Consider the following 19,671-nt stretch of genomic DNA (forward strand, 5'->3'; position numbering starts at 1 on the left):
TTTATGTTGCAGAACACTGTAAAAAGGTTGCACATTGCACCATTCCATTAACATTTTGTGATGTTTCACTTCAAAAGCAGTCTTTATAAATGTTTCATTGTGCACAATTCACCACAAATTAAATCTGAAGTCCTACAAGTGTGTTCCTTCATTCTGCAACATTTCTCCATGTAATAACCGTTGTATAGTTAGGGGCATTTTTATTTAAATTTGGGCATAATTATATTTCTCTAACGTCCTAGTGGATGCTGGGGACTCCGTAAAGGACCATGGGGAATAGACGGGCTCCGCAGGAGACAGGGCACTTTAAGAAAGAATTTTGATACTGGTGTGCTCTGGCTCCTCCCTCTATGTCCCTCCTCCAGTCCTCAGTTTGAATCTGTGCCCGGACGAGCTGGGTGCTACTTAGTGAGCTCTCCTGAGATTGCTATAAGAAAGTATTTTAGTTAGGTTTTTTTATTTTCAGAGAGATCTGTTGGCAACAGACTCTCTGCAGCGTGGGACTGAGGGGAGAGAAGCAGCCCTACTCACTGAAGATAGGTCCTGCTTCTTAGGCTACTGGACACCATTAGCTCCAGAGGGATCGTACACAGGATCTCACCCTTTGTCGTCCGATCCCGGAGCCGCGCCGCCGTCCCCCTCGCAGAGCCGGAAGACAGAAGCCGGTGACAGAAGCAAGAAGACTTCAAAATTCGGAGGCAGAAGACTCCAGTCTTACTGTCTTCAAAAAGAGCATCCCCTGTATGTGTGTGGTGTGTCGGTACGCTTGTGTCGACGTGTTTGACGAGGAAGGCTATGTGGAAGCAGAGCGGGAGCAAATGAATGTGGGGTCGCCGCCGACGGCGCCGACACCTGATTGGATGGATATGTGGAAGGTTTTAAATGAGAATGTTAATTCCTTGCATAAAAGGTTGGATAAAGTTGAAACCTTAGGACAGTCGGGGTCGCAGCCCATGCCTGATCCTATGTCGCAGAGGCCGTCAGGGTCTCAGAAGCGCCCACTATCCCAAATTGTTGACACAGATACCGACACGGAGTCTGACTCCAGTGTCGACTATGATGATGCAAAGTTACAGCCAAAATTGGCTAAAGCTATACGTTATATGATTATAGCAATGAAGGAGGTGTTGCAAATCACAGAGGAAACCCCAGTCCCTGACAAGAGGGTTCATATGTATGGGGAAAAAAGGCACGTGGTGACCTTTCCCCCTTCACATGAGCTGAATGAGTTATGTGAAAAGGCTTGGGAATCTCCAGATAAAAAACTGCAGATTTCCAAACGGATGCTTATGGCGTATCCTTTCCCGCCAACGGACAGGTTACGCTGGGAATCCTCCCCTAGGGTGGACAAAGCTCTAACACGCTTATCCAAGAGGGTAGCCCTGCCGTCACAGGATACGGCCACCCTAAAAGATGCTGCGGATAGAAAGCAAGAGGGTACCCTGAAGTCCATTTACACACATTCAGGTACCTTACTAAGGCCGGCAATTGCGTCAATTGTTTCAAAAAGAACTGGCTTCTCTTCCTGAAGTCCAGACGTTTGTAAAGGGTGTGCTGCATATTCAGCCTCCTTTTGTGCCTCCAGTGGCACCTTGGGATCTTAACGTGGTGGTGTTTCCTGAAGTCACACTGGTTTGAGCCACTCAAAACCGTGGAGTTAAAATTTCTCACGTGGAAGGTGGTCATGCTATTAGCCTTGGCTTCAGCTAGGCGTGTGTCAGAATTAGCGGCTTTGTCACATAAAGCCCCTATCTGGTTTTCCATATGGACAGGGCAGAATTGCAGACCCGTCCACAATTTCTGCCAAAGGTGGTGTCATCCTTTCATATGAACCAACCTATTGTGGTACCTGTGGCTACTCGTGACTTGGAGGATTCCGAGTTACTAGATGTGGTCAGGGCTTTGAAGGTTTATGTAGCCAGAACGGCTAGAGTCAGGAAAACGGAGTCGCTGTTTATCCTGTATGCACCCAACAAGCTGGGTGCTCCTGCTTCAAAGCAAACTATTGCTCGCTGGATCTGTAACACGATTCAGCAGGCTCATTCTGCGGCTGGATTGCCGCTTCCAAAATCAGTAAAAGCCCACTCCACAAGGAAGGTGGGCTCTTCTTGGGCAGCTGCCCGAGGGGTCTCGGCATAGCAGCTTTGCCGAGCGGCTACTTGTTTGATACCCTGGCTGAGGAGGACCTTGTGTTTGCTCAATCGGTGCTGCAGAGTCATCCGCACTCTCCCGCCCGTTTGGGAGCTTTGGTATAATCCCCATGGTCCTTACGGAGTCCCTAGCATCCACTAGGACGTTAGAGAAAATAAGATATTACTTACCGGTAAATCTATTTCTCGTAGTCCGTAGTGGATGCTGGGCGCCCGTCCCAAGTGCGGACTTCTTCTGCAATGCTTGTATATAGTTATTGCTTAAATAAGGGTTATGTTTTGTTGCATCAGGGTTGATCTGATGCTCCGTTGTTGTTCATACTGTTAACTGGGTAAGTTTATCACAAGTTATACGGTGTGACTGGTATGAGTCTTGCCCTGGATTCCAAAATCCTTTCCTTGTACTGTCAACTCTTCCGGGCACAGTTTCTCTAACTGAGGTCTGGAGGAGGGACATAGAGGGAGGAGCCAGAGCACACCAGTATCCAAATTATTTCTTAAAGTGCCCTGTCTCCTGCGGAGCCCGTCTATTCCTCATGGTCCTTACGGAGTCCCCAGCATCCACTACGGACTACGAGAAATAGATTTACCGGTAAGTAAAATCTTATTTTCACTTACGTCCTAGTGGATACTGGGGTCTTGTACTTTAGTACAATGGGGTAAAGATCGGGTCCGCTGGAGCCTGGCACTTTAAAACTTTGTGTGTGCTGGCTCCTCCCCTCTATGCCCCTCCTACCACACTCAGTTTAGAAAAATGTGCCCAAGGAGTCTGGTGCACTTCTCTGGAGCTCCAGAGATTTTTTTTTAAATTTAATTTTGTTTATTTTCTCTTACGTCCTAGAGGATGCTGGGGTCCATATTAGTTCCATGGGGTATAGACGGGTTCACCATGAGCCATTGGCACTTTAAGAGTTTAAGAGTGTGGGCTGGCTCCTCCCTCTATGCCCCTCCTACCAGACTCAGTTTAGAAAATGTGCCCGGAGGAGCCGGTCACAGCTAGGGGAGCTCTACAGGGCTTCTCTAGTAAAAGTTTTTGTTAAGAGTTTGTTATTTTACAGGGAGGCTGCTGGCAACAGCCTCCCTGCATCGAGGGACTGAGGGGGGGAGCAGTGTCCGCCCTGCGGGGTTTTGAGCCGCTGACTGGACATTGAGCTCCAGAGGGGACAGATCGCGCCCTGCCACAGGGGAACGCTCACCCCGGCAGCCAGCCGCCACCCCCTCAATGAGCTGAAGTGTGGCGAGTTAGTTACTGTCCCCCCTTACAAGCGGGGGGTCAGTGTGAATAAGGCGGCTTAAGGGTAGGAGTGCGGTATTAACCGTGCTCCTGGACGGCTCAGCGGTGCTGCGCTGTGAGGGGCGCCCTGAGCCACAACCTGAACCTACACTGACCACATCAAGCCTGTCGGGGTCTACGGATCCAAGCCACCATGAAATCCTCAGGCCAGTATAATCTTCTAAGAGCGGGAAGACCGCGCCATTGAAGGGGCGGAGCTTCTCAGAGCGGACCCAGCTCCATTTTCCTTCTTGCAATCACTATTAGTGGATGTCCAGGTCACTCCAGTGCTACTCCAGCTATCTGTACGGTAGCAGGGGGTTGTAGAAGAGGGGGGAGGGGTTAGCTTGTGTTATAGGCTGTCACCTGTTAAGGGACACAGTCAGCGCGGGTTGGGGTCTCCCTATACAGCGCTGCATGTGGGTTGGCTCCAATCTCTGTGTCTCTCTGCCATTCTTGGGGGGAAACTCTGTCTACCCAATACCCTGTGTGTTTGTGGAGTGTTTGGTGTGTGTGTGACAACATGTCTAGGGACAATGTTTCATATGATGCAGAGGATTTGTCTTCCCAGGAAGACTCCATACCATGTAATCAGGATTGCACGGTTGTAGCGTAGATCCCTGCTAGAGAGCCAGAATGGTTGGTCTCTCTGAGGGGGACTATTTCTCAGATTTCTGACAGGGTTGCTAGGACTGAGCATGCCACTCAGATCCTACAATCCTCTATGGTTGTGTGGTCTGATACTGCTTCCTCGGGGTCCCCTGCGGTACATTCTCAAAAACGTGCTCTTGCATTGCTGCCGCAGGATGACACCGACTCTTGACACTGCAGATGGTGACGGGGATGTGTCGAGGGGGACAGCATCACTTGCTAAGGGGGTGCAGTTGATGATTGAAGCTGTGAGGGATATTTTACATATTTCTGACGCAGCTCCTGAGCAGGTGGAGGAGGTCTTTTTTACAAATAATAAGTCCCCCTCACCTTCCCGGCATCCAAAGAATTAAACGCTATCTTTGAAAAGGCGTGGGAAACTCCGGAAAATACTTTTCAGATCCCTAAGAGGGTCTTGGTTGCTTTTCCCTTCCCAGAGGAAGATAGGAAGAGATGGCAGTCCCCTGCCGATAGTCGACGCCTCTGTCTCCAGGCTGTCTAAACAGGTGGTGTTGCCAGTCCCGGGATCTACCGCGTTGAAGGACCCGGCAGATTGCAGGGTGGATGCTACGCTTAAATCCATTTACACGTCTTCCGGGGCTATATCCGGCCTACTGTGCTTGGATTGCAAAAGCTATTGCTTGGTGGTCAATCGCTCTGCAGGAGGAATCGACTGCGATGGATAAAGGTGACGTTGATTTATTTTTACGCCATATTCAGGATTCTGCAGGATTCCATGAAGGACCTGGGTTCCATGGCTGCGGGGATCTCCTCCATGTCCGTCTCGGCTCGCAGGGGTCTCTGGCTGCGCCAATGGTCTGCGGACGCGGAATCCAGGAAGAGTGTGGAGGGCCTACCCTATACAGGTCAGGCTCTCTTTGGGGAGGAAAGAAGAAGAAAAGAACTGTATTGTCAGCGCACATAAGGGAGACTAGATCTGGTTATCACGTCTTCCAATATTTTAATAAAATTTAACTTTTATTGATATCTTTTTTAAAAATGGTGTATATTACTTACACATAACCATGAGTATAAGCGAAACATAGAGGTCTCTTTGGGGAGGCGCTGGATGCGTGGATTGCCACGGCTACCGCTGGTAAGTCTACTTTTCTCCCCTCAGCTGCACCGGCTACAAAGAAGCCTTTTACACCAGCCACGTCTCGGTCTTTTCGGCCCGCGATGTCTAGAAAGAACAAGCCTTCGAACACCTTCTTCAGAGGTGGTCGTGCCACAGGAAAGAAACCTGCCCCCGCAGGTTCCCAAGCCCAGAAGCCCGCTTCTGATACCCCTAAGTCCTCTGCATGACTGTGGACAGCTAGGCCTGGAGGAAGGTCAGGTGGGGGCAAGACTCCGGCAGTTTAGCCAAGTCTGGGTGTCATCTGGCCTGGACCCCTGGGTCCTGGATATAGTGTCCAGGGGGTACAGACTGGAGTTTCAAGATCCCCCACCTCACCGTTTCTTCAAGTCAGGCCAGCTCTGCTGGCGGACAGAACAATACTTCTGGAGGCCATCAGAAAATTGATGGTGTCAGAGGTCATTGTCCCAGTTCCACCTCAGCAGTGGAACAAGGGTTATTATTTGAACCTTTTTCGTGGTACCAAAACCGGATGGTTCGGTACGACCTATTTTAAACTTTGAACCCTTACCTCAGGGAGTTCAAATTCAAGATGGAATCTCTGAGAACTGTCATCTCAGGCCTAACGGAGGGGTAGTTCCTGGTGTCGCTGGACATCCAAGGATGCTTACCTCCACATTCCCATTTGGTCGCCGCATCATGCATATCTCAGGTTTGCACTGTTGGACGATCACTATCAGTTCCAGGCGCTGCCGTTTGGCGCCTCCACAGTACCAAGGAACTTCACCAAGGTGATGGCGGAGATGATGGTTCTCCTCCGCAAGCAGGGGGTGAACATAATTCCATATCTGGATGATCTCCTGATCAAGGCGTCATCCAGGGAGAGGTTGTTGAGATCCATCGCGCTCACAGCACCGCTGCTCAGGAAGCACGGTTGGATCCTGAACCTTCCAAAGTCTCATCTGGAGCCGACAAGGAGGCTGTCTTTCCTGGGAATGATCCTCGACACGGAAGTGCAGAGGGTTTTTCTCCCTGTGGAGAAAGCATTGGTGATTCAAACAATGGTCCGGGATGTCTTAAAGCCTACCCGGGTATCGGTTCATCAATGCATCCGCCTTCTGGGGAAGATGGTTGCCACCTACGAGGCTCTGCAGTACGGCAGGTTTCATGCTCAACCTTTTCAGCTGGACCTCTTGGACCAGTGGTCGGGCTCTCACCTACACATGCACAAGAGGAGATACGCCTGTCTCCGAAAGCCAGGATTTCACTCCTCTGGTGGCTACAAATTCCGCACCTTCTGGAAGGCCGAAGGTTCGGAATTCAGGACTGGATCCTTTTAACCACAGATGCAAGTCTAAGAGGTTGGGGAGCAGTCGCTCTGGGGAAAACCTTTCAGGGAAGGTGGTCAAATCAAGAATCCCTTCTCCCAATAAACCTCCTGGAGCTAAGGGCCGTGTACAACGCCCTTCTGCAAGCAGAACACCTTCTACAGGATCGAGCTGTTCAGGTGCAGTCGGACAACATGACCATGGTGGCCTACATAAACCGACAAGGCGGAACGAAGAGCAGGGCTGCAATGTCAGAGGTGTCAGGAATCCTCCTCTGGGCAGAAAGACACGCGGTGGCGATGTCGGCAATCTTCATTCCGGGAGTAGACAACTGGGAAGCAGACTTCCTCAGCCGCCACGATCTCCATCCGGGAGAGTGGGGCCTCCACACAGAGGTGTTAGAGGAGGTAACCGGTTGGTGGGGGGTTCCTCACATAGACATGATGGCCTCCCGCCTCAACAAGAAGCTGGGGAGGTACTGTTCCCGGTCAAGAGACCGTCAGGCAGTGGCGGTGGACGCACTGGTAACTCCGTGGGTGTTTCCATCAGTGTATGTGTTCCCTCCACTTCCTCTGATACTGAAAGTTCTTCAACTGGTAAGAAGAACAAAGGTTCTGGCAATCCTCATTGCTCCGGACTGGCCAGGGAGGGCTTGGTACGCGGATCTGCTGGAAGATCCAAGGCCGTTTCCTCTACGGGAGGATCTACTACTGCAGGGGCCGTTCGCTTATCAAGACTTACGTTTGACGGCATGGCAGTTGAACGCCAGATCTTTGCTCGGAAGGGTATCCGGAGTGAGGTAATCCCTACCCTGATACAGGCTAGGAAGGGGGTAACGTCTAAACATTACCATTGCATTTGGAAAAAATATGTTTCTTGGTATGAGTCCAAAAAGTTTCCTGCGGTGGAGTTTCAACTTGGACGTTTTCTCTTTTTCCTGCAAGCTGGGGTGGATATGGGACTGAGATTGAGCTCCATTAAGGTCCAGATCTCTGCTTTGTCCATCTTCTTCCAAAACAAAATTGGCTGTCCTCCCTGAGGTTCAGACCTTTTTGAAAGGGGTTCTGCACATCCCAGCCTCCCTTTGTGGCGCCAAAGGCGCCCTGGGATCTTGATGTGGTGGTGCAGTTCCTGCAGTCTGCTTGGTTCGAGCCTCTACAGGAGGCTGATCTCAAGTTTCTCACGTGGAAGGCGGTCACTTTGTTGGCCCTGGCTTCTGCACGAAGCGTGTCGGAATTGGGGGCTTTATCTTGTACAAGCCCCTATCTGATCTTCCATGATGACAGGGCGAAACTTAGGACTCGTCCACAGTTCCTGCCTAAGGTTGTATCGGCTTTCCATATCAACCAACCTATTGTGGTGCCAGTGGCTACTGACTCCTCAATTGCTTCAAAGGCCTTGGATGTACTGAGGACTGATGAAGATTTATGTGAAGAGGACAGCTCGTCATAGGAAAAGTGACTCTGTTTGTCCTCTATGATCCCAAGAAAATTGGGTGTCCTGCTTCTAAGCGGTCGATTTCACGCTGGATCAGGTTCACTATCCCGCATGCTTATTCCACGGCAGGATTGCCGTGTCCAAAATCTGTAAAGGCCCACTCTACTCGTAAAGTGGGCTCTTCTTGGACGGCTGCCCGGGGTGTCTCGGCTGTACAACTCTGCCGAGCGGCTACTTGGTCTGGGTCGAACACGTTTGCCAAGTTTTACAAATTCGATACTTTGGCCCCTGATGACCTCCTGTTTGGTCAAGCAGTGTTGCAGGAGCCTCCGCGCTCTCCCTCCCGTACTGGGATCTTTGGTACATCCCCATGGTACTAATATGGACCCCAGCATCCTCTAGGACGTAAGAGAAAATAGGATTTTTATTACCTACCAGTAAATCCTTTTCTCGTAGTCCGTAGAGGATGCTGGGCACCCGCCCAGCGCTGCGTTTTCCTGCATTGGTTTTACAGTTCAGTACTGCCTGGTTCCTAGGTGAGTTCTGTGTTATTTACTGTTTCAGCTGTTGCTGAGTTGTTCTGGCATGTTAGTCGGATTTGCCTGTTGTGTGAGCTGGTATGAATCTCGCCACTATCTGTGTAATTCCTTCTCTCGAAGTATGTTGTCTCCTCTGGCACAGTTTCTATACTGAGTCTGGTAGGAGGGGCATAGAGGGAGGAGCCAGTCAATGGCTCCTGTTGGACACGTCTATACCCCATGGAACTAATATGGACCCCAGCATCCTCTATGGACTACAAGAAAAGGATTTACCGGTAGGTAATTAAAATCCTATTATTATTTTCAGGTAGCTCTGCTTGGCAGACAGACTACCTGCTTCGTGGGACTTAGAGGGGAAATCGAACCAACCTCCTGAGGGTAAATGGTTCGTAATCCCAGCTGACAGGACACTGAGCTCCTGAGGTGCTGATCACCAGCAGCTAGCTGCCACACTCTTAACAGATGCCAAAGACCAGGTGCGGTGAGTGTCACACCGGGGTCCCGGTTAGCGGTGTCCCCAGTGAAATTTGTCGGCATGTCACTGAAGACTTGGTTATGTGTGCTGCTTGTAATTCTACACCGTCTTCAGCGGGGTCTCTCATGTGTGAGCAATGTTCCTTGTCTCCTCAAGGGCCCAGCTCACAGGCACCTGACTGGTTGGACAGCCTTAAGAGCATGATTCAAAATGTCAGTTCTGAACTAGCTGTAGCTAAAAGGAGAGACAGGTGTTAAAACACTCAATTGATTGTGTAGCTAAGGCAGCAGATTCCAGGAAGGCTTCACAGCCCCCTCTAGTGGCTTCACACAAACGCTCACTGCCACAGGTTTTACAGTCCGATTCTGATCAGCCAGATGTGGATGATGATGACATGGATGAGGACAGTTCTCTGTCCCCTGGGGTGGAGGCCCTCATTTTTGCAATAAGAGAGGTCCTTTACATACCGGAGTCGAAACCAGATGAGGAGTTATACTTAAATGTAAGACCCAAGAGTACAACTACTTTTCCGGTGTCTAAGGAGTTAAACTCCATCACCAAAGAGGCTTGGTTAAACCCTGATAAAAACCTCTGAGGAATTAAAAAATTTTAATCTACCTTTCTCTAACGTCCTAGTGGATGCTGGGGACTCCGAAAGGACCATGGGGAATAGCGGCTCCGCAGGAGACTGGGCACAAAAGTAAAAAGCTTTAGGACTACCTGGTGTGCACTGGCTCCTCCCCCCATGACCCTCCTCCAAGCCTCAGTTAGATTTTTGTGCCCGAACGAGACGGGTGCAGGCTAAGGGGCTCTCCTGAGCTGCTTAGTGTAAAAGTTTAAAGTAGGTTTTTTATTTTCAGTGAGACCTGCTGGCAACAGGCTCACTGCACCGAGGGACTAAAGGGAGAAGAAGCGAACTCACCTGCGTGCAGAGTGGATTGGGCTTCTTAGGCTACTGGACATTAGCTCCAAAGGGACGATCACAGGCCCAGCCATGGATGGGTCCCGGAGCCGCGCCGCCGGCCCCCTTACAGAGCCAGAAGAGTGAAGAGGTCCGGAAAATCGGCGGCAGAAGACGTCCTGTCTTCAATAAGGTAGCGCACAGCACCGCAGCTGTGCGCCATTGCTCTCAGCACACTTCACACTCCGGTCACTGAGGGTGCAGGGCGCTGGGGGGGGCGCCCTGAGACGCAATAAAAAACCTTTGTTTGGCAAAAAATACATCACATATAGCTCCTGGGCTATATGGATGCATTTAACCCCTGCCAATTTTTCCATTAAAAAGCGGGAGAAAGGCCGCCGATAAGGGGGCGGAGCCTATCTCCTCAGCACACTGGCGCCATTTTTTCCTCACAGCTCCGTTGGAGGAAGGCTCCCTGACTCTCCCCTGCAGTCCTGCACTACAGAAACAGGGTAAAACAAGAGAGGGGGGGCACTAAATTGGCATATTAATATATACAGCAGCTATATTAGGGAAAAACACTTATCTAAGGTTATCCCTGTGTGTATATATATAGCGCTCTGGTGTGTGCTGGCAAACTCTCCCTCTGTCTCCCCAAAGGGCTTGTGGGGTCCTGTCCTCTATCAGAGCATTCCCTGTGTGTGTGCGGTGTGTCGGTACGCTGTGTCCACATGTATGAGGAGGAAAATGATGTGGAGGCGGAGCAATTGCCTGTGTTAGTGATGTCACCCCCTAGGGAGTCGACACCTGACTGGATGGTCTTATGGAAAGAATTACGTGATAGTGTCGGCACTTTACAAAAGACTGTTGACGACATGAGACAGCCGGCAAATCAGTTGATACCTGTACAGGCGTCTCAAACACCGTCAGGGGCTATAAAACGCCCGTTGCCTCAGGTCGATACAGACACTGACACGGACACTGACTCCAGTGTCGACGGTGAGGAAACAAACGTATTTTCCAGTAGGGCCACACGTTACATGATCACGGCAATGAAGGAGGTTTTGAACATTTCTGATACTACATATACCTCAAAAAAGGGTATTATGTGGGGTGTGAAAAAACTACCTGTAGTTTTTCCTGAATCAGATGAATTAAATGAGGTGTGTGATGAAGCGTGGGTTTCCCCCGATAAAAAACTGCTAATTTCTAAAAAATTATTGGCATTATACCCTTTCCCGCCAGAGGTTAGGGCGCGTTGGGAAACACCCCCTAGAGTGGATAAGGCGCTCACACGCTTATCAAAACAAGTGGCGTTACCGTCTCCGGATACGGCCGCCCTCAAGGAACCAGCTGATAGGAAGCTGGAAAATATCCTAAAAAGTATATACACACATACTGGTATTATACTGCGACCAGCAATCGCCTCAGCCTGGATGTGCAGTGCTGGGGTGGCTTGGTCGGATTCCCTGACTGAAAATATTGATACCCTGGACAGGGACAATATATTATTGACTATAGAGCATTTAAAGGATGCATTTCTATATATGCGTGATGCACAGAGGGATATTTGCACTCTGGCATCAAGAGTAAGTGCGATGTCCATTTCTGCCAGAAGAGGGTTATGGACGCGACAGTGGTCAGGTGATGCGGATTCCAAACGGCATATGGAAGTATTGCCGTATAAAGGGGAGGAGTTATTTGGGGTCGGTCTATCGGACCTGGTGGCCACGGCAACGGCTGGGAAATCCACCTTTTTACCCCAAGTCACCTCGCAGCAGAAAAAGATACCGTCTTTTCAGGCTCAGTCCTTTCGTCCCCATAAGAGCAAGCGGGCAAAAGGACACTCATATCTGCCCCGGGGCAGAGGAAGGGGAAAAAGACTGCAGCAGACAGCCTCTTCCCACGAACAGAAGCCCTCCCCCGCTTCTGCCAAGTCCTCAGCATGACGCTGGGGCCTTACAAGCGGACTCAGGCACGGTGGGGGCCCGTCTCAAGAATTTCAGCGCGCAGTGGGCTCACTCGCAAGTGGACCCCTGGATCCTGCAGGTAGTATCTCAGGGGTACAAATTGGAATTCGAGACGTCTCCCCCTCGCCGGTTCCTGAAGTCTGCTTTACCAACATCTCTCCCCGACAGGGAGGCGGTATTGGAAGCCATTCACAAGCTGTATTCCCAGCAAGTGATAATCAAGGTACCCCTCCTTCACCAGGGAAAGGGGTATTATTTCACGCTGTTTGTGGTACCGAAGCCGGACGGCTCGGTGAGACCCATTTTAAATCTGAAATCCTTGAACACTTACATAAAAAGGTTCAAGCTCAAAATGGAGTCACTCAGAGCAGTGATAGCGAACCTGGAAGAAGGGGACTATATGGTGTCTCTGGACATCAAGGATGCTTACCTCCATGTCCCAATTTGCCCTTCTCACCAAGGGTACCTCAGGTTTGTGGTACAGAACTGTCACTATCAGTTTCAGACGCTGCCGTTTGGATTGTCCACGGCACCCCGGGTCTTTATCAAGGTAATGGCCGAAATGATGATTCTTCTTCGAAGAAAAGGCGTCTTAATTATCCCTTACTTGGACGATCTCCTGATAAGGGCAAGGTCCAGGGAACAGTTAGAGGTCGGAGTAGCACTATCTCAAGTAGTACTACGACAGCACGGATGGATTCTAAATATTCCAAAATCGCAGCTGATTCCGACGACACGTCTGCTGTTCCTAGGAATGATTCTGGACACAGTACAGAAAAAGGTGTTTCTCCCGGAAGAGAAAGCCAGGGAGTTATCCGACCTAGTCAGGAACCTCCTAAGACCAGGCCAAGTGTCAGTACATCAATGCACAAGGGTCCTGGGAAAGATGGTGGCTTCTTACGAAGCGATTCCATTCGGCAGATTCCACGCAAGAACTTTTCAGTGGGATCTGCTGGATAAATGGTCCGGATCGCATCTTCAAATGCATCAGCGGATAACCCTGTCTCCAAGGACAAGGGTGTCTCTCCTGTGGTGGTTACAGAGTGCTCATCTCCTAGAGGGCCGCAGATTCGGCATTCAGGATTGGGTCCTGGTGACCACGGATGCCAGCCTGAGAGGCTGGGGAGCAGTCATACAGGGAAGAAATTTCCAGGGCTTGTGGTCAAGCATGGAAACGTCACTTCACATAAATATTCTGGAACTAAGGGCCATTTACAATGCCCTAAGTCAGGCAAGACCTCTGCTTCAGGGTCAGCCGGTGTTGATCCAGTCGGACAACATCACGGCAGTCGCCCACGTAAACAGACAGGGCGGCACAAGAAGCAGGAGGGCAATGACGGAAGTGGCAAGGATTCTTCGCTGGGCGGAAAATCATGTGATAGCACTGTCAGCAGTGTTCATTCCGGGAGTGGACAACTGGGAAGCAGACTTCCTCAGCAGACACGATCTTCACCCGGGGGAGTGGGGACTTCACCCAGAAGTCTTCCACATGATTGTGAACCGTTGGGAAAAACCAAAGGTGGACATGATGGCGTCCCGCCTCAACAAAAAACTGGACAGGTATTGCGCCAGGTCAAGGGACCCTCAGGCAATAGCTGTGGACGCTCTGGTAACACCGTGGGTGTACCAGTCAGTGTATGTGTTCCCTCCTCTTCCTCTCATACCAAAAGTACTGAGAATCATAAGAAGGAGAGGAGTAAAGACTATACTCGTGGCTCCGGATTGGCCAAGAAGGACTTGGTACCCGGAAATTCAAGAGATGCTCACGGAAGACCCGTGGCCTCTACCTCTAAGAAAGGACCTGCTCCAGCAGGGACCATGTCTGTTCCAAGACTTACCGCGGCTGCGTTTGACGGCATGGCGGTTGAACGCCGGATCCTGAAGGAAAAAGGCATTCCGGAAGAAGTCATCCCTACCCTGATCAAAGCCAGGAAGGATGTGACCGTACAACATTATCACCGTATTTGGCGTAAATATGTTGCGTGGTGCGAGGCCAGGAAGGCCCCTACAGAGGAATTTCAACTGGGTCGATTCCTGCATTTCCTGCAAACAGGACTGTCTATGGGCCTCAAATTAGGGTCCATTAAGGTTCAAATTTCGGCCCTGTCAATATTCTTCCAAAAAGAACTAGCTTCTGTTCCTGAAGTTCAGACGTTTGTCAAGGGAGTACTGCATATACAGCCTCCTTTTGTGCCTCCAGTGGCACCTTGGGATCTCAATGTAGTTTTGGGATTCCTAAAATCACATTGGTTTGAACCACTCACCACTGTGGACTTAAAATATCTCACATGGAAAGTGGTAATGCTGTTAGCCCTGGCTTCAGCCAGGCGTGTTTCAGAATTGGCGGCTTTATCCTATAAAAGCCCTTACCTAATTTTTCATACGGACAGGGCAGAATTGAGGACTCGTCCTCAATTTCTCCCTAAGGTGGTTTCAGCTTTTCACTTAAACCAGCCTATTGTGGTGCCTGCGGCTACTAGGGACTTGGAGGATTCCAAGTTGCTGGACGTAGTCAGGGCCCTGAAAATATAGGTTTCCAGGACGGCTGGAGTCAGAAAATCTGACTCGCTGTTTATCCTGTATGCACCCAGCAAGCTGGGTGCTCCTGCTTCTAAGCAGACGATTGCTCGTTGGATTTGTAGTACAATTCAGCTTGCACATTCTGTGGCAGGCCTGCCACAGCCAAAATCTGTAAAAGCCCATTCCACACGGAAAGTGGGCTCATCTTGGGCGGCTGCCCGAGGGGTCTCGGCTTTACAACTTTGCCGAGCAGCTACTTGGTCAGGGGCAAACACGTTTGCTAAATTCTACAAATTTGATACCCTGGCTGAGGAGGACCTGGAGTTCTCTCATTCGGTGCTGCAGAGTCATCCGCACTCTCCCGCCCGTTTGGGAGCTTTGGTATAATCCCCATGGTCCTTTCGGAGTCCCCAGCATCCACTAGGACGTTAGAGAAAATAAGAATTTACTTACCGATCATTCTATTTCTCATAGTCCGTAGTGGATGCTGGGCGCCCATCCCAAGTGCGGATTGTCTGCATTACTTGTACATAGTTATTGTTACAAAAATCGGGTTATTGTTGTTGTGAGCCATCTTTTCAGAGGCTCCTTCTGTTATCATGCTGTTAACTGGGTTCAGATCACAAGTTGTACGGTGTGATTGGTGTGGCTGGTATGAGTCTTACCCGGGATTCAAAATCCTTCCTTATTGTGTACGCTCGTCCGGGCACAGTATCCTAACTGAGGCTTGGAGGAGGGTCATGGGGGGAGGAGCCAGTGCACACCAGGTAGTCCTAAAGCTTTTTACTTTTGTGCCCAGTCTCCTGCGGAGCCGCTATTCCCCATGGTCCTTTCGGAGTCCCCAGCATCCACTACGGACTATGAGAAATAGAATTATCGGTAAGTAAATTCTTATTTTCTCTTACGTCCTAGAGGATGTTGGGGTCCACACTAGTACCATGGGGTATAGACGGGTCCACTAGGAGCCATTGGCACTTTAAGAGTTTGAGAGTATTGTCTGGCTCCTTCCTCTATGCCCCTCTTACCAGACTCCGTTTAGAAAATGTGCCCGGAAGAGCCGGTCACAGCTAGGGGAGCTCTACAGAGTTTCTCTGGAAAAGTTTATTTTTAGAGTTTTTTTATTTTACAGGGAGGCTGCTGGTAACAGCCTCCCTTCTTCGTGGGACTAAGGGGAGGGAGGAGTAGTGTCCGCCCTGCGGGGTCTGAGCCACTATCTCCGCTGACAGGACACAGAGCTCCTGAGGGCATCGCACGTTCCCTGCCACAGGGGATCGCTCACCCCGGCAGCATGCCGCCACCCCCTTACAGATCCAGCAGATCAGTGGCGAGTCAGTCACCTAGCAAGCGGGGAGCCGGTATGAAGATGGCAGCAACAGGATAGGGAGCGCAGTACTGACTGCGCTCCGGGGCTCATCGGTACATAGTGCGGCGCTGTGGGAGGTGCCCTGAGCCAGCGCCTGCACCCTACACTGACCTCTAAGCCTGTCAGGGTCCCAGGATCGCTGCCTGCATAATTCCTCAGGCCAGTATAATCTACAGAAGACCGGGAAGACAGCGCCATTAAGGGGGCGGAGCTTCTCCTCAGAGGGTACCCAGCAGCGCTCAGCACTATTTTCCTGCCTGCAGAAACGCTGTCAGTGAAGAGCAGTTCCTCCATGACAACTCCAGCTATCTCTTACGGTACCAGGGGGTTGTAGAAGAGGGTGGAGGCTGTATACGGGCTATGTAACCTATTAAGGTACACAGACAGCGCTAGTTGGGGTATCCCTATACCTTGAAAGCGCTGTGTGTGGGTTGGCTCCAATCTCTGTCTCGCTCTTGCCATTCTTGGGACTGAAACGCTGTCTAGCCTCCCGTGTGTGTGTGTGGAGTGTTTGGGGTCTCCATTTAGCTATGTCTAGGGAATCTGTGTCATATGCTGCAGAGGATATGTCCTCTCGGAATGATCTCATTCCATGTAATCAGGATTGCTCTGTTTTAGCGCAGATACCAGCAAGGGAGCCTGAATGGTTATCCTCTATCAAATCTATGATTTCTCAGATTTCTACTAGGGTTGCACAGACTGAATCTGCAACTCGGGTTTTACAGAACTCTATGGCAGTTTGGTCCAGTTCTGTTACCTCAGTGCCCCCCTCTGTAGGTTCCCACAAACATGCTCTTGCCCAGATTATGCAAGATGACACGGATACAGATTCTGACACTGCAGACGGTGATAGAGATGTGCTCAGGGGGGCCGCATCTTTTGCTAAAGTGGTGCAGTTGATGGTAAGAGTCTACAAGGGATGTGTTGAATATTGCAGATACAACACCTGAGCAGGTTGAGGAGGCTTACTTCACTGACAATAAGAAAGCCTTGCTAACCTTCCCTGCGTCCAAAGAATTAAATGCGATTTCTGCTGTGGGGTACACTGGGCTCCACAAGGATAGACATAGGGGTATAGAGTAGGATCTTGATCCGAAGCACCAACAGGCTCAAAAGCTTTGACCTTCTTCCCAAGATGCATAGCGCATGGGAAAACCCGGAGAAAAAATTCCATATGCCTCCCTGAGGAGGATAGAAAAAAATGGGAAAACCCACCCATTGTGGACGCGTCTGGATCCAGACTCTCTAAAAAGGTGGTTTTACCGGTTCCAGGATCTACCGCCTTAAAGGAGCCGGCTGATCACAAAATTGATATTACGCTCAAATCCATATACAAGCTTCAGGGGCGATACTACGTCCTACTATTGCCTGTGCATGGATTTCCAAAGCTATAGTAAAGTGGTCAGGCACATTACTTGAGGATTTGGATACAATGGATAAAAGTGACGTAGAATTGTTTTTGCGTTACATTCAGGATTCTGCAGGATTTATGGTGGAACCCATGAAGGACTTGGGTTCAATGGCTGCAGGAATTTCTTCCATGTCTGTCTCAGCTCGTCGAGGACTGTGGCTGTGCCAGTGGTCTGCCGATGCGGAATCCAGGAGAGGTGTGGAGACCCTACCCTACACAGGTCAGGCTCTCTTTGGGGATGCGTGGATCTCCACGGCTTCAGTGGGTAAGTCACCCTTTTCTTCCCTCATCTGCACCTGCTCCGAAGAAACCTTTTTCTTCAGCGGCATCACAGTCCTTTTGGGTTGCTAAAATAAGAAATGCAAAACCGTCCAACACCTTATTTAGAGGAGCTCGACCAAAATCCAAGAAACCTGCTGCTGCAGGTTCCCAGGAACAGAAACCCGCTTCAGGTACGCCAAAATCCTCAGCATGACGGTGTACCGCGCGGCCTGGAGGTAGGGCCGGTCGGGGCGAGACTCGGACATTTCAGTCACGTCTGGGTGTCGTCCGGCCTGGATCCCTGGGTACTAGATATTGTGTCCCAGGGATACCGGCTGGAATTTCAAGATCTCCCTCCTCACCGGTTCTTCAAATCAGGCCTGCCAGCTTTGCCGGCAGGCAGGGCTATCCTACAGGGAGCCATCCAGAAGTTGGTGGAGGCACAGTTTATTGTACCAGTTCCTCCCCAGATGCAAAACAAGGGTTACTATTTGAACCTTTTTGTGGTACCGAAACCGGATGGTTCGGTCAGGCTCATTCTGAACTTAAAATCACTAAACCCCTTTCTGAGGGAGTTCAAGTTCAAAATGGAGTCTCTAAGGGCGGTGATATCAGGTCTGGAGGAGGTGGAATTCTTGGTATCCCTGGATATCAAGGATGCGTACCTCAACATTCTGATTTGACTGCCGCATCAAGCTTATCTCCGATTCGCACTGTTGGACTGTCATTTTCAGTTCCAGGCCCTACCATTCGGCCTCTCCAAAGCACAGAGGGTATTCACCAAGGTGATGGCGGAAATGATGGTTCTCCTCCGCAGACAGGGGGTGAACATAATTCCATATCTGGACGATCTGCTGATGAAGGCATCATCCAAAGAGAAGCTGTTAGTCCATTGTTCTCACGACCCACCTGCTCAGGGAACACGGTTGGATCCTGAATCTTCCAAAATCACATTTGGAACCAACCAGGAGGTTCTCCTTTCTGGGAATGATCCTCGACACTGAAGTGCAGAGGGTGTTTCTTCCAGAGGAAAAAGCGTTAGTGATACAAACAATGGTCCGGGATGTCCTGAAGCCAGCCCGGGTGTCGGTTCATCAGTGCATTCGCCTTCTGGGGAAGATGGTGGCCTCTTACGAGGCTTTACAGTACGGGAGGTTTCATGCTTGTTCCTTCCAACTGGATCTCCTGGACAAGTGGTCGGGATCCCATCTACTCATGCACCAGAGAATACGTCTGTTGCCAAAGGCCAGGATTTCACTCCTCTGGTGGCTGCAATTACCTCACCTTCTGGAGGGCTGCAGGTTCGGGATTCAGGACTGGATCCTTCTAACTACGGATGCAAGTCTACGGGGCTGGGGCGCAGTCACTCAAGGGGAAACCTTCCAAGGAAGGTGGTCAAGTCTGGAAGCCGGCCTGCCGATAAACATTCTGGAACTAAGAGCCATCTACAACGGTCTTCTCCAAGCGGCCCATCTTCTGAGAAATCGGGCCATTCAAGTGCAGTCGAACAATGTAACGACAGTGGCTTACATAAACCAACAGGGCAGAACGAAGAGCAGAACTGCAATGTCAGAGGTAACCAGAATCCTCCTCTGGGAAGAAAAACACGCGGGAAGTGGACTTCCACAGCAGACACAATCTCCATCTGGGGAAGTGGGGTCTCCATTCGGAGGTGTTCAAGGAGGCAGATCTTTGGGGTGTACCTCCAATAGACATGATGGCTTCTCGTCTCAACAAGAAGCTTCGGCGATATTGTTCCAGGTCGAGGGACCCGCAAGCAGTGGCGGTGGACGCCCTAGTGACTCTGTGGGTCTTCCAGTCGGTGTACGTGTTTCCAATACTCCCACTCATTCCAAGGGTGCTAAAGCTCATAAGGAGAACAAGGGTTCAAGCGATCCTCATTGCTCCAGTCTTGGTACACGGATCTTCTGGATCTACTACTAGAAGAGCCAAGGCCTATCAAGACTTACCACGGCTTTGTTTGACGGCATGGAGGTTGAACGCCAGATACAAGCTCGGAGGGGCATTCCGAACAAGGTTATTCCTACCCTGATACAGGCTAGGAAAGGCGTAACGTCTAAACATTACCATCGTATTTGGAAGAAATATGTATCTTGGTGTGAGTCCAAGAAGTTTCCTACAGTGACGCTTCAACTGGGACGGTTTCTCCTCTTCCTGCAAACAGGTGTGGATATGGGCCGAGGTTAGGATCCATAAAGGTCCAGATTTCAGCCCTATCCATTTTCTTCCAGAAACAGTTGGCTGCCCTCCCTGAGGTTCAGATTTTTTTGAAGGGAGTTCTGCACATCCACCCTCT

The 19,671-nt window shown here is 50.3% G+C and overlaps 1 protein-coding gene across 4 annotated transcripts in view; it reads left to right on the forward strand.

The window, feature by feature from the left end:
* Window positions 1-19,671, forward strand: part of LOC134910126 (protein Mis18-alpha-like) — a 175,702-nt gene that overhangs the window by 74,464 nt on the left and 81,567 nt on the right. The gene's annotated exons all lie outside the window — the stretch shown is intronic.

This window comes from Pseudophryne corroboree, chromosome 4 (assembly GCF_028390025.1).
Source record: "Pseudophryne corroboree isolate aPseCor3 chromosome 4, aPseCor3.hap2, whole genome shotgun sequence".
NCBI classification, from domain to species: Eukaryota; Metazoa; Chordata; class Amphibia; order Anura; family Myobatrachidae; genus Pseudophryne; species Pseudophryne corroboree.